The sequence below is a fragment of the Pygocentrus nattereri genome, chromosome 1 (assembly GCF_015220715.1).
Source record: "Pygocentrus nattereri isolate fPygNat1 chromosome 1, fPygNat1.pri, whole genome shotgun sequence".
Classification (NCBI taxonomy): Eukaryota; Metazoa; Chordata; class Actinopteri; order Characiformes; family Serrasalmidae; genus Pygocentrus; species Pygocentrus nattereri.
Genome location: NC_051211.1, coordinates 16,753,158 through 16,768,646, shown reverse-complemented (window position 1 = coordinate 16,768,646; position 15,489 = coordinate 16,753,158).

Sequence of the window (15,489 nt, the reverse complement as noted above, 5' to 3'; positions counted from 1 at the left end):
ATAGGGACCACCACCCCAGTCTGCCAGTCCAAGGGTACTGTTCCCGAGGTCCATGCAATATTGCAGAGGCGTGTTAGCCATGACAGCCCCACAATATCCACAATATCCTTAAGCATCTCTGGTCGAATCTCATCCACCTTGCCACTGAGGAGCTTACCAACTACCTCAATGACTTCCACCAGGGAATTGGAACTTGACACCCCAGGAGCCTCTGGCCCTGACTGCCGTGAGGGAGGCACGTCTCCTGGATTAAGGAGTTCCTCAAATTGCTCCTTATACCGACCGACAATATGCTCATTTAAAGTCAGAGTTTCTCCACCCTTGCTGAATACAGCTTGGGCTCAGCCACCCTGACCTCTCCTGAGTCAATAATCAACTTTGTTGCCATTTCATCTGACTTTGGACCATATGTTCTGGACACTAGGGTGAAGAGAGGTGCTGAGCTGTCAACTGATCACCATCTGGTGGTGAGGTGGATCAGATGGCAGAGAAGACTGATGGTCAGACCCAGTAGGCTCAAGAGAATAGTGAGGGTGTGCTGGGAATGACTTTCAGAGGCCCCTGTTCAGAATGATTTCAACTCCCACCTCCAGGAGAGCTTTTCTCATGTCCCGGAGGAGGTAGGGGACATGGAATCTGAATGGACCCTGTTCAAAACCTCCATTGTGGAAGCTGCCAGGCGTAGCTGTGACCAAAAGCTTGTGAGTGCCTGTCGGGGCGGTAACCCAAGAACCCCCTGGTGGACACCAGTGGTGAGGGAGGCTGTCAAACTGAGGAAAGAGGCCTTTAGGGACTGAATGGCCCGAAGGACTCCCGACTCAGCAGATAGGTACTGATAGGCAAAAAAGGTGGAAGCCACAATGGTGACAGAAGCAAAATCCAGGACATGGGAGTTTTGTGAAGCCATGGAAAAAGACTTTTTGTTGGCTTCAAGGAGGTTATGGACAACTGTTTGGCAACTCAGGAGTGGTCGGGGTGGCTACCCTGACCATCTGTCTTCCCTGCCATCTGATCCAACTCACCACCAGATGGTGATCAGTTGACAGCTCAGCACCTCTCTTCACCCTAGTGTCCAGAACATATTGTCCCAAGTCAGAAGAAACGACAACAAAGTCAATCATTGACCTTTGACCCAAGGAGCTCTGGTACCTTATGAACATCTGTGTGTTCGAACTTGGTGTTCGTTATGGACAATCCATGCCTTGCACAGAAGTCCATAACAATTCACCATTCGGGTTTAGATCAGCGACCCTCTCGTCCACTGGGACAAACTCCACCTGCATGGTCACCAGCCGGGGACTTGTGAGTGTCCCCACACCTGCCCAGCGCCTCTCACCCTGTGCAACCCCTGAGTAGGAGAGAGACCAACCCCTATCCAGGAGTTTGGTTCCAGAGCCGACACTGTGGGTGGAGGTGAGCCCAACTATATCTAGTTGGTACCTCTCAACCTCCTGCACAAGTTCCAGCTCCTTCCCCCCAGTGAGGTTACATTCCGTGTACCAAGAGCCAGTTTCTGCCACAGGGGCCTAGGCCACAAAGGGCCTCCCTGCAATCTCCCACTGCCAATACGGCACTGCACCTTTCAATACTTTTCAACTTTTAAATCCTTTCAACTACTATTTAACACATAATAGTCATAGAGACAAGTCTTGACTGCAGGAATGCCAATCCAGCTCCTAATTACATAGTCATGCTGCTGTGCAGAATGTGGCTTAGTTTTGTGATGATGAGCTCAGCATGGTCCCTGAAAAATATGGCATCTGAAAGGCAGCATAACATCCTCCTAAATGTGTTAATGGTGCTTTCATAGATACACGTTACCCACTAATACCCCCATACCATGATAGCTGTTGGATTCGAACTCTGCACTGATAACAAGTTTGATGGTCCTCGATAAACAAACTGAAAGGTACATGTTTCCAATGTGCATCATTTCAGATGAGCTTTATCCCAGAGAGGTTGGCACCATTTCCAGAAGCTGTTGACATATATCTTGCACTGTGCATCATAATCTTAACTTGCATTTGTGGATGCAATGATGGAGAGTGCTTATTGTTATTGATTTGTCAAAATATTGCATGTGATCATATCCCTGACAGAAGCATGCCACTTTTTAGCCATGCCATTTAAGGGGTTGAACATCATGGGCATTCAGTAATGCTTTTTAGCCTTGCATTTTACGCAGAGATCAGGATTCTCTGATTCTTTTAATGGTATTATGCACTGTAGAGTGTGAAATACCAAAAATCCTTGCAATGCTGAGAAACATTATTTCTATACTGTAAAATATTTTACTAATGCGTTTGTGAGAGTGGCAAGGCTTAATGCACATAAAGGTCTTGGCCTTTCCTTGATGCTTGTTTTATACTCAAGCATTATTACCTCACCTGTTTACAATGTTTTATGAATATTTCACAATGTTCGTAGTCTTAAATTGTCTCTGTCCAACTGTTTTGGAATTAATTGTAGGCATCAGTTTCAGAATGAGCATGTTTTCACAAAAAATAGTTAAGTTGATAAGATAAAACATTAAATATTTGTTCTGTTTTCTATCAAATATAGGTCTAGGTATATTTAGAAATTTCCCACTTATTTATTTATTCATTTATTTTTATTAGGTTTGTAGAAATTGTGATTGCATCACACTACTGTCACTAATCCTAATTCTTTACAAATGTTTTTGCCTGCCATTGGAGTAGAAGGAAGGAAACAAAGAAAAGAGACAACCAATATGCATAGTTTTGCTGGTTACCACGTTCCTGCATGCATAAAATTCTTAGTGTTCTCAAACTGTTAAATGCAATTTCACTATCACGATTATTTTCCGACTGTTCTATATAGTTTTAACACAGCAATGTAACTTAACTTCACAGGAAAAGGAAAAAGCCTGCATCACTGTTAATGGAACTCAAGGGAACCAGAGTTTTTTCAGAGTTTTGGGCTGTTTCTTTTGGTCCATTCATCATGACATCTGCACACATAATAAAGGACAACAGACTTTTACAAATAATGTCAAAAGCAAATATAATACCTTACCACAGCGTACACTAAAAGTGTTAAAGTATTAAAAGTGTCAGTCTCACCAGCAATACATCCAACAACTGGATGTACTACTCCTACTCCTACACCTGTCAGAATCTGAGCATTATGTTTCATCTCTTCCTGCCTGTGAAGTGTATTTTTCATATTTGTTCTGGCCTGCTCTTAAGTGCCTTGAGACATTTTCTTTAAGTTCTCATCATAAATCTGCTCTGTTGGCAAGTTGCCTAAGCTGCATTTTGATTTACTCATCTCTCAAGTTTCCCTTCGTGTAAGTGCACCTATCCATCAGTGCTTCTACCCAGACTCTTAAGCTCTGTAGTGGCTGTGTGTTCTGACTGCTTGAGGTTCTCTCGGCCTGCACAATCTGCTCTCTAATGCAGTTGTAGTTGGTGCACTGCAGCCTTTGCACTAGGCAAATGTAGGCAGTTGCCTATGGTTCCCATGAAAATAGAAATTAGAGGTAATTCCAAGGAAAGATGTTCATTTGTCTTTAAATGTAAACTTTATGTACTGTTCTTCTTACCTCACTCAGAAGTACTATAAGATCATTATAAGTCCCCTTCAAAAACAGCACATTGGTGATACAGCTCTTCACCAGCTTCTTGTTTGAATTTTCCCATTCCACCTTAAATGGTGCAGCAGTTACATTCTGGCACTTCAGGGGTCAGTACTGCCGGACTATTTAAGGTAGAACAGGAAAGTTAGCTAGCTAGCTACCGAGACATTAACATGCTACTAGCGATTTTTTATGCTTGTTATAAAGAAACCTACCATAATACATTGAAACTACATTTAACTAACATATAGTCCTAGCACCTCACCCTACCCCTCTATCTCAACAAAAATTGGGACATCCTAACCCTAGATGTAAATGCACAAAACAGAGGGCTATGGGCCACATGGTAGGGGCAAGGGGTGAAATGGGATTATTTACTATCCAAACACTTCTCTTCATATTTTTTATATGGAATGTTGATGGTGATGATAAAATAGTACTACATCTGAAATAAAATATAGTTTTCTTTCTCTGGGTAATAATATTAAAATTTAAATGGATTTTAAAAAAAGTTTTAGACTGAAATCTTCAGTGTAATGTCTTGTCTCAGTGTAATGCTGTTTCCAGCAGAAAAGTGAAGGGCTCATGGCTTCAAGAGCTGCTAGTTGCCCATGTGGACATGTGGACAACAATGACTGCACTCACACTAACATTGTCTAATGCTGCATTGACATCAGCAATGCAGTGCCCATCAAACTGTAACCCTCAAAGTTGCGTGTAGTTCGAAGTAACTCCAAGTCTCTTGTTCAGAGGGGTGGAAAAATATAGTCGGGTTACAAGATTGAGGTAGAACTTCTCTTTTATTTCCCACCGAACGGCTATGGACAGTACAATTAGCTACAGAACTGCTAACACCTTCTCTCTCTCCCCGGGGTGGTTTTTTTTTCGACCCGTCCGTGAGTGTGTATGTCTCTTAATTGGTTCCCCCCCCGTAAGTCAGTACACAGAGACTAAATATCAGAGTTGTAATATTAACTGCTGTTTAACAGGTTCCCAAGAATATGCATCATCTCACATTTTTAACTATACATATTTTAAACTAAAAATTTTAAACTATACAATGAACAATGAATAATAATGAATGAAAACGATAAACAACTTCTTGCCCTCTTACAAAACTACCACATCACCAAAGGAGAAGGTGGATAAAATGGTGACAGCTGGCATCATCAAGCCCTTCAGCATTCCATGAGCAGCCCCAGTGCTCCTGGTCAAAAAGAAGGATGGTAGCTGGCAGTTTTGCATGGACAACTTGCAGTTTAATGCAGTGACCAAAATGGATTCTCAACTCCGGCCTCACAATGACAATGGCCTCGACACCATTGGCCACAATTGGCTCACAGTAGTTCAGCTCCCTGGACCTGTGCAGTGGCTACAGGCAGGTTGCAATTGCTGCAGAGGTCAAAGAAAATACGGCATTTACCCTGCATTGTCTGCCTGAACTCCACAGGCCAGATTTCAGTGGGGCCCTCACAAACCTTGCTGAAGACACAACCTTAGAGGGAACCCAGACATTGCGGCTGCTGACTCAGGTGTAGGTGTAGGAGGCCCTCAGGCCTTCGGGACATTGTACTGGACTAACATTGACTAATCGCTATGTTCTGCTGTGTATTTGGGTTGCTGGGACAGCATTTATTTGTTATCACATATTCTCTTTAATGTAAAATTGCATCTTATTTAGAGTGTGTTAGAGTTACAGCACACTCAATAAGAGACAAATTCATATTTTCAAGGTTACATTTACCAAGTCCCACTTAGTGTACTTTCATGTAAATGTCATTCAATTATTAATTAGCTTTTGCAAAACCTGAAATTAAACTGTTAATTATAGAAACGATTAAATGTTTTACCTTCTAGTATTTGATTGACTTAATAAAAATATCACAAGCTAAAAAAAAAAATCATGAAATCAGTTTTAAATTGATGATCTCCAAAATGATAACTTTACAGTTGAAGGAAAAACCCTACTTTATTTTTAATGTAAGTCAATGGAACCAGGCATGTTTCCAATTCATTTTGGGTCGTTTCTTTCGGTCCCTTCGTCATGAAATTTACACACAATGTAAAAAACAAATCAAATTATATCAGAAACTAAAAAAATGTAAAAAATGGAGATGCAAGGTTTTGCTCCAACAACAGCGATATATACAACCCCAATTCCAATGAAGTTGGGACGTTGTGTAAAACATGAATAAAAACAGAATCTTCTTCTTCTTTCAGCTGCTCCCTTTAGGGGCCGCCACAGCGGATCATCTGCCTCCATCTTGCCCTATCCACTGCCTCCTCTACTTTTACACCAACCATCTCCATGTCCACCTTCACTACATCCATAAACCTTCTCTGAGGTCTACCTCTTCTCCTTCTACCCGGCAGCTCCATCTCCAACATTCTTTGACCAATATATCCACTATTACTCCTCAACACATATCCAAACCATCTCAACCTGGCCTCTCTGGCTTTATCTCCAAACTGCTCCACCTTCACTGTCCCTCTGATCTGCTCATTTCTAATCTTGTCCATCCTTGTCACTCCCAACGAAAATCTCAGCAGCTTCATCTCGGCCACCTCCAGCTCAGCCTCCTGTCTTTTAGACAGAGCCACAGTCTCCAAACCATACATCATAGCAGGACACACTACTGTCTTGTAAACCTTCCCTTTCACTCTTGCTGCTATACTTCTGTCACACATCAGCCCTGACACCCGTCTCCACCCACTCCATCCTGCCTGCACCCTCTTCTTCACCTCTTTTCTACACTGTCCATTGCTCTGGATGGTTGACCCAAGATATTTGAAGTCTTCCACCTTTACAACCTCTACTCCTTGCATCTTCACCTTTCTACCTGCCTCCCTCTCATTCACACACATGTATTCCGTCTTGTCTCTACTGACCTTCATTCCTCTCCTGTCCAGTGATACCTGCATACCAACTGCACACCTCACCACTGTCTCACTATCCTCATACATGTCCTAATAAAAACAGAATATGATGTGCAAATCCTTTTCAACCTATATTCAATTGAATACACTACAAAGACAAGATGTTTAATGTTCAAACAGATAAACTTTGTTGTTTTTTTGCAAATATTCACTCATTTTGAATTTGATGCCTGCAACACATTCCAAAGAAGTTGCGACAGGGGCAACAAAAGACTGGGAAAGTTGAGGAATGCTCAAAAAACACATTTGTAACATTCCACAGGTGAACAGGTTCATTGAAAGCAGGTGAGTGTCATGATTGCGTATAAAGTGAGCATCCCTGAAAGGCTCAGTTGTTCACAAGCAAGGATGGGGCGAGGTTCACCACTTCGTGAACAACTGCGTGAGCAAATAGTCCAACAGTTTAAGAACAACGTTTCTCAACATGCGATTGCAAGGAATTTAGGGATTTCATCATCTACAGTCCATAATATCATCAAAACATTCAGATAATCTGGAGAAATCTCTGCAAGTAAGCGGCAAGGCAGAAAACCAACACTGAATGCCCGTGACCTTCGATACCTCAGGAGGCACTGCATTAAAAATCGTCATTCTGTAATGGATATTACCACATGGGCTCAGGAACACTTCAGAAAACCATTGTCAGTTAACATAGTTCGTCGCTCCATCTACAAGTGCAAGTTAAAACTCTGCCATGTAAAGCAGGCCATGTCATCTGTCAACAGTTGCCTACACCACTTCTCGAGAGTGAAATAGAGAGGTGAAAAATCCTGTTTACCGAGAAATGGTTCAGCTCCTTTCGGCTTCATGTGCACATTCTGCACATGTACAGAAATGCTGATACATAATTTTAGCCTTATATGGTCTCACAAAGCATTAATGCTTACATATATCTTTTTCTTCTGTGATCTCACAATGCTCAGGTCACAGCCTAGAATATAATAGCCTTCTGTTGCAGCATAGAGTATAAAGCTTAGTTTACACACACACACACACTGTGGCAAGCTTGACAGGAATTATTTAATGAACATTGATATATATATATATATATATATATATATATATATATATATATATATATATAAATGAACATGTCAGTTCAAGTTCAAAAGCCCATTCCATGCGTGTGTGTGTGTGTGTGTGTGTATATATACATATATATATGAACATTGATTGATATATATATATATATATATATATATATATATATATATATATATATATATATATATATATATATATATATATATATATATATATATATATATATATATATATATATATAGGCGGCACGGTGGCGTGGTGGGTAGCGCTGTCGCCTCACAGCGAGGAGGGCCTGGGTTCGATTCCCTGGCTGGGCGACCAGGGTCCTCTCTGTGTGGAGTTTGCATGTTCTCCCCGTGTCTGCGTGGGTTTCCTCCGGGTTCTCCGGTTTCCTCCCACAGTCCAAAGACATGCTGTCAGGTCGATTGGACAGGCTAAATTGCCCCTAGGTGTGAGTGTGTGAGTGACTGTCTGTGTCTGTCTGTCTGCCCTGCGATGGACTGGCGACCCATCCAGGGTGTATCCTGCCTTCCGCCCGATGACTGCTGGGATAGGCTCCAGCACCCCCAGCGACCCTGACGGAGAAGCGGCTTAGAAAATGGATGGATGGATATATATATATATATATATATATATATATATATATGTGTGTGTGTGTGTGTATATATATATATATATATATATATATATATATATATATATATGAACATATAATATATATAATATAATTCATATAATGAACATTGATATATATTGAATGAATATTGATATATATGGAATGAACAGCGGAACATTGACATATATGTCTGTTGTGTTCCTAACATAATGGTTCCATTCTTATTACTTTTTTTTCAAGTAAAAAGGTATATGGCCATCAAATGCTTAAACCTCTCTCTATATATATTTACAAAGAACTACAAGCAAAGTTATATGCAGAATAACATTCCTGTGATGGTAGACAACCAAGTTGAATGGAGTCTTACCTTCTCTTAGCCCTATTAGTTCTGTTACTGATTTTTTTTAACTCACTCAAGACAAATAGTCTGCAGGAGACTCACTGAGTGACAGCAGCTCTGTTGGTGGGCTGGACTTTCTGAACCTACAGGTATTAAATACACTGTGACCTTCCTTATTCCTTCATTTCCTTTCTTCCATTCTGGTCAGCAGAGCTGAGAGAACTTCATCTTCACTGTAAATGACTCAGACATCAAAGTAAGTGATGTTACCTTAAGATTGTAATTAACTTCATACTATGAGAAAAATGATGACTTAATGAAAAGGAAAAAGGCAGGTTGCCATGATTGCATGCCAGTGGACATTAATGTTACTCTGTGTTTTTGTCATCAACATTTTCCCATATATTGTCATTTCTGTCATTTAACTATAATTGAAGTCCCTTAACCATTAGAACCAGAGTTTACAAACAGAGTTTTAAGTTCTGCAAAGTATCAGTGATCTGTCTTAAAATACGACAAAAAATCTTTCCACATGCTTACATTATATCTCTATTTTGAGACTTCTTAAGAGGTTTCATCAAAGTGCAAATTTTGTGATTCTTCATTAACATCTTAAACTGCTTGTGTTTTGGTCTGGCACTATGACTCATCAAAGCATTCAGTAAAAAATATTCTCTATTTATTCCTAAAATATGTTCTTTTCATTATTATTATTATTATTATTATCAATTTAGAATGCTTATAAAATACTTTAAGAGATCACATGAACAGTAAATAATGTGATGTTGGTATAGACAACAGGTTTGCTTAAGTTAGAACAGCGGTTTCTTGTTATGTACAAGATTACACACATTTACTGCTATGCAAATGAACTAAATATGCCCACACAAAGCTCAAAAATCAGATCTCTCTAACAATCTCTGTAACAATTGGGTCACATGGAAAGACAATTAAAATAAATCTATGCTGCTCAGATATTTCTCCTAAGCAAAATAAATAAATAAATAAATACATGAAACAGCAATCTCATAACTCTACTATATTTAGTTTTTGTAGAGTTCTCAAAAAAGTCACATATTGTGCAGAAATTTGCTAAGATGATACTGCTCATGTTTATGTGCAACTGAACTAAAAATATGAATCCATTATGAACTCAATCATTTCTTATCTAAGACTAAGAATCTTCTCAGATTTGGTGTTGTAAATAACTTTTATCATTTTTATCTGCACCTAACTATCTTGTGCCTTCATTTGGAATAACACAACTTAATTGACTTTTAGGATAATCACTATTTAACCTCCTAAACCATGAAGAAATAGCATTTAGGCAATAACATTTCCCCCTGGGTAGTCATTATAACTGACTAAGTAATAAAATACACAAACAAGAAATAAAATAAAACAATAAAATTAAGCATGTACTTAATGTTGCAGTAACAATTAGATTTTCTGTTTTATTTATATGTAAATATGTGGTGTAATTTTAAGTGTAATTTGTTGTACATTCCATTCTCTGAGAAGTGTAGAGGGTACATACAGAACATGCTTTATGCATATAAAAAGAAATGTAATGTTTGTCTTGTTAAGTTAATAAATGCAGTAGATGAAGAAATGGCTGTCAGATTGGGTGTTCCCTAATCATGTGAACAAACATTTGGCAAAAATTTGTGTAGTTGGAACATCAGTCTAGAGACACGAAGGACAGGTTCACTGAGAAACAAGCCACAGGCTAAAAGGCTACTAGCAGAGGTGATGACTACAAAATAAACAGAACAAAACTGAGGCTAGGCAAAAATATAGGTGTATGGGTGCAAGCTAGACTTTATGATGCCCCAGGACCAGTGGCAGATTCAGGTGATCAGGGGCACCTAGGCTAATGCAACTGATGCATCGATCCACAGCAAATCTGCAAGCAGTATAAATAAGATACATTTTAGAGAACAACCGTACACTATGTAAATGAGTAGTTGAGATCCACCTCCTTGGGTAAGCATATTACTTAAAAACAACACAAACAGACAAACTGCAGCCACAAACTTCCTACCTTTAGAATATTTTCTTTCTTATATTTAACACAGAGAAGTTGTTTAATAGGCGGGTGACATCAAATTTGTGAAGAATGTTAGTTTATCAACATTCAGGCCACTGAATTAGTGATTTAGTCTACTCTGATCTATTGTAGCGGTAACAAGTCAGTAATAAAATCATAAAATCATGGTAACAAGTTGTACTTACCAAAATATTACTTGCATACTTTCCAGTTCATAATAATAAGCTTGTGTTTGTAGTGATAACAAATTTGTAATTAGATGGTAAAATAAAGGTAACAAGTTGTATTTACCTAAAAAGTTAGCCATTAAAAAAATAAGAAGTTAGTAGCGATGATCAGTAATAAAATAGTAAAATAATGGTAACTTACCTAGAAAATTCATACATATTTTCTAGTTCTTAGTAAGTAATAAGTCAGTAACTGTAGTGAAGATTAGTTGATAATAAATTGGAAAAATAACGTTCAGTAGTTTTGATCAAATTATGCGGTTTTAGTGCTGCAAAATACTAATTCACTTGTTTCTACTTTGTTTCTTACCTGTTATGTCTTTCAGTGGTCAGGGGCAGCATGACGTTACATACTGTAATTACTAAATGGTATCAGAGCTGTAAAATGCAAACTTTCTTTTTTCCCCACTTACTACATCTCACATCATGTAATGCCATCATCTCTGCAAAACAGTCTGGGTAACTGCACTGATACAGTGACCGAGACAGTGATGGTTGTTCTACTATTTTACAAGTGTACTTACACAGGAATAGATGAGGTAAATGTACTGAGATTACACAGAATCAGGGCTGTAAAATGCAACATCACATTCATCATGTTCCCTTTGTGTTACATTTTAACAAAATATTGTTACTCTATTATAAAGCATAGATAGACAAAATACTCAGATGTGTGTGTGTGTTTATTTTTTTATTTATTTATGTGTAAATATAAAAAATGCATTATAAAACAAGCCCAAATCGAGTCCCATGTTGTATCTGAAAGATTACCCTGAAACCAGTATTTCATAGGGCCTTGTTAGTTTTACTCAAGCAGCAGAGCACTAAAATGTTTATCAAGTGTCTTAACATAATTACTCAAATGAAATGTTTTATTTAGTGCATTCTTTTATATTGAAAATATTATTTTTATTTTGCTTTTGAAATTTTTTTACTGAATAATTATTTAAAATTTTAAAGTATGAGTAGCCAAAAAAATATAAGAATTCTAGATGTTTCACTGTTAGATATTTGAAAGGATGTGTAGAAGAGATGGTTAATGTGGAGTAACAGGAAATTAGAGGAATACTTTATTAGGGAGAAATCTCTGCAAATTTTATTGTTGTGTAGAACTTCATATTAAATATTCTGGGGAAAGATACTCCAAAACATTCCTACAAATGAGTAGGCTGAGCATTGGATATTTGCATATCCAGCCAACACCCCTGGCATTAATCACACCTGATTTTATTTACTGTATATCACAATCCATCCCATCAAGAAAGTTTGTGTTTTAGATAAAGCCAAAGGTAGTTGAACACCAGTGCCCGGAGTGCAAATCCATATCATTCATTACACTTTTTAATCACTTATAACTCTATGTAAGAGTTCCAAAGAGTCTTGTAGACATCCCTCTTTTTTAAATTGAGAAACGTTGGTGTAGAAAATTAGTACTGCTTATTGGTGATGTTGTGTTTCATTCTATTTAATAATAATCACATTCTGGGATGTGATGTCTTCTTAAAGTGTTTATCAGTGTTTTTATTTTGTTAAAGTATGAGTAGGTGAAAAGTTATTGAAACAGTTATTATACCATATTGAATACAGCTATTATACACACTGAGTATAAGAGCATTTACACAGTCTGAGGGCAAATGGACAGGGGCTCAAGACCCCCCACCCCAACACAAACCCCACCCCCCCCACTATTAGTTACAACAAACACTGATGTTACACTATCAAAAAAGATCCTGAGTGAAACTGTGGTGGGTTGAAGTGTCCCAACCATGAGTTTTACCTGCGTCTTATCACTAGGCTTTTATACAATCAGACACAGGATTGCAAGTTCACAGTAGTTTCATGTTCATGGGAACATAAAAAACCTGCTGTTGCAAAGTGATAAAAGTAGAGCTGTGGAAACATCATAGCCTGTGTGACAGACTCCTCTGAAATTCAACAACTCTCATCTTATTTGTGAAGATTCCTAAGACGTGTTTGTGAAATGAGGATGTTTTTCTTTTTAAGAGAATTCAGATATGAAAGAAAAGAAAACTGTCAATTAACATTCTCAGTCTTTTACTCTGCATTCTTTTTTTCAGGCTTACCTTTGATAAACAAACTGTTGTGTAGCATGAACATGTAAAAGAAAAATGCATTCAGGTGTACTTTCTAAAAGTGTATCTAATATCAAAAATACTTTTAATGATGAAATTTAAAAGGTACTAAATGTATTATTTTGGAACAATGTTTTACAATGGAGGTATTTCTAAATTGTAATCCATCTATGTTTAAATATATATTTGAATTACTACTGGATTTAATAAAACACATTAGTGCTACCTATTGGGTAACACTGCAACTGTATAGTTGCAAAGGTTTGAACATTCCTGGTCAAATGACAGGTTTGTTAATTTTCTAAGTAAAAATAAGCTGACTCAACAATGTGCAGTTTTTACTTTATTTTATCTGAAGATTTACACAACAAGAAAGCTTGCATAAATTCAACATTATTGATTGATGTGTCCTTCCTGGATCGGGGCCTTGTCATGGTGGAAGGGCTTGTGTGGTCTAGGGATCTTCAGAGATAAGTGCTTGGGAGCAATATGCTCCTGGTAGGGTCTCCCAGGGTGAACAGGTCTGGAGTGAAGACCCAGACTAATGCGATCCAAAAACTCACCATGAAAAACAGGCACAGAAAATCTTGTACCCTGCCCGGGAGAGGGTCACCCCTGGAGCCAGGCCTGGGGGTAGCGTCCCCTGGCAAGCGCCTGGTGGCCAGGCAGCCCACATAACCCAGCCGGGCTCAGCCCGAAGAGGCAATGTGGAGAGACCATGTGGGCCCACCATCAACAAGGTCCAGCATGGGGGAGCGGTGCAGTGCTGTGCAGGCAGTGGGAGATTGAAGGAGGGGCCCTTGGTGGCTTAGACCCCTGCGGCAGAAACTGGCTCTTGGTACATGGAATGTAACCTCACTGAGGAGGAAAGAGCCGGAGCTTGTGCAGGAGGTTGAGAGGTACCAACTAGATATAGTTGGGCTCACCTCCACCCACAGTTGGTTCTGGAACCAAACTCCTGGATGGGGTTGGTCCCTCTCCTACTCAGGGACTGCACAGGGTGAGAGGCGCTGGGTAGTTGTGGGGATATTCAAGAGTACCTGGCTGGCGGCCTTGCAGGTAGAGTTTGTCCCGGTGGACGACAGGGTCACCTCAATGCGAATTAAAATTGCAGAAAGGAAAACTCTGTTGTGTGTGCTTATGTACCAAACAACAGGTCAGAGTATTTGGGTTCTGGAAAGAGTCCTGTCTACAGACTCCATAGTCTTACTGGGAGACTTCAATGCTCATGTTGACAATGACTGGGAGACCTGGAGAGGCATGATTGGGAAGAACGGCCTGCCTGATCTAAACCTGAATGGTGAATTGTTATTGGATTTCTGTGCCAGGCATGGACTGTCCATAACAAGCACCGAGTTCGAACACAAGGATGTTCATAAGTATACATGGTACCAGAGCTCCTTTGGTCAGAGGTCAATGTCGTTTAATCTGACTTGGGACTATGTTCTGGACAATCAGGTGAAGAGAAGTGCTGAGCTGTCAACTGATCACCATCTGGTGGTGAGTTGGATCAGATGGCAGGGAAGACTGATAGTCAGACCCGGTAGGCCTAAGTGAATAGTGAGGGTGTGCTGGGAACGTCTGTCGGAGGCCCCTGTTTAGAATGATTTTAACGCCCACCTCCAGCAGAGCTTTTCTCATGTCCTGGGGGGGTAGGGAACATGAAGTCTGAATGGACCCTGTTCAAAACCTACATTGTGGAAGCTACCAGGCGTAGCTGTGGCCAAAAGCTTGCGGGTGCCCGTTGGGGCAGTAACCCAAGAACCCCCTGGTGGACACCAATGGTGAGGGAGGCCGTCAAGCTGAAGAAAGAGGCCTTTAGGGACTGGATGGTCCGAAGGACTCCCAACTCAGCAGATAGGTACTGATAGGCAAAAAAGGTGGACGCCGCAATGGTGGCAGAAGCAAAATCTAGGACATGGGAGGAGTTTGGTGAAGCCATGGAAAAAGACTTTTGGTTGGCTTCAAGGAGGTTCTGGACAACTGTCTGGCAACTCAGGAGTGGTCAGGGTGGCTGTGCCCAAGCTGTATTTGGCAGGGGTGGAGAAACTCTGGCTTTGAAGCACTTTGAAGAACTCCTTAATCTGGGAGACATGCCTCCATCCAGGAGTCAGGGCCAGATGCTTCTGGCGTGTCAAGCTGCATCTCCCTGGTGCAGGTCACTGAGGTAGTTGGCAAGGTCTTCAGTGGCAAGGCACTGGGGGGTGGATGAGATTCATCCAGAGATGCTTAAGGCTCTGGATATTGTGGGGCTGTTGTGGCTGACACGCCTCTGCAATATTGCATGGACCTATCCTTGGACTGGCAGACCGGGGTGGTGGTCCCCATATTCAAAAAAGGGAACCGGAGGGTGTGTGACAACTATCGGGGTATCACATTCCTCAGCCTCCCTGGGAAAGTCTATGCTAACGTACTAGAAAGAAGACTTCTACCGATAGTTGAACCTCAGATTAAGGAGGAGCAATGCAGATTCCTTCCTGGCCGTGGAACAATGGACAAGCTTTTCACCCTCTCATGGATTATTGAGGGGGCATGGGAGTTTATCAACCCAGTTTACATGTGTTTTGTGGATTTGGAGAAGGCT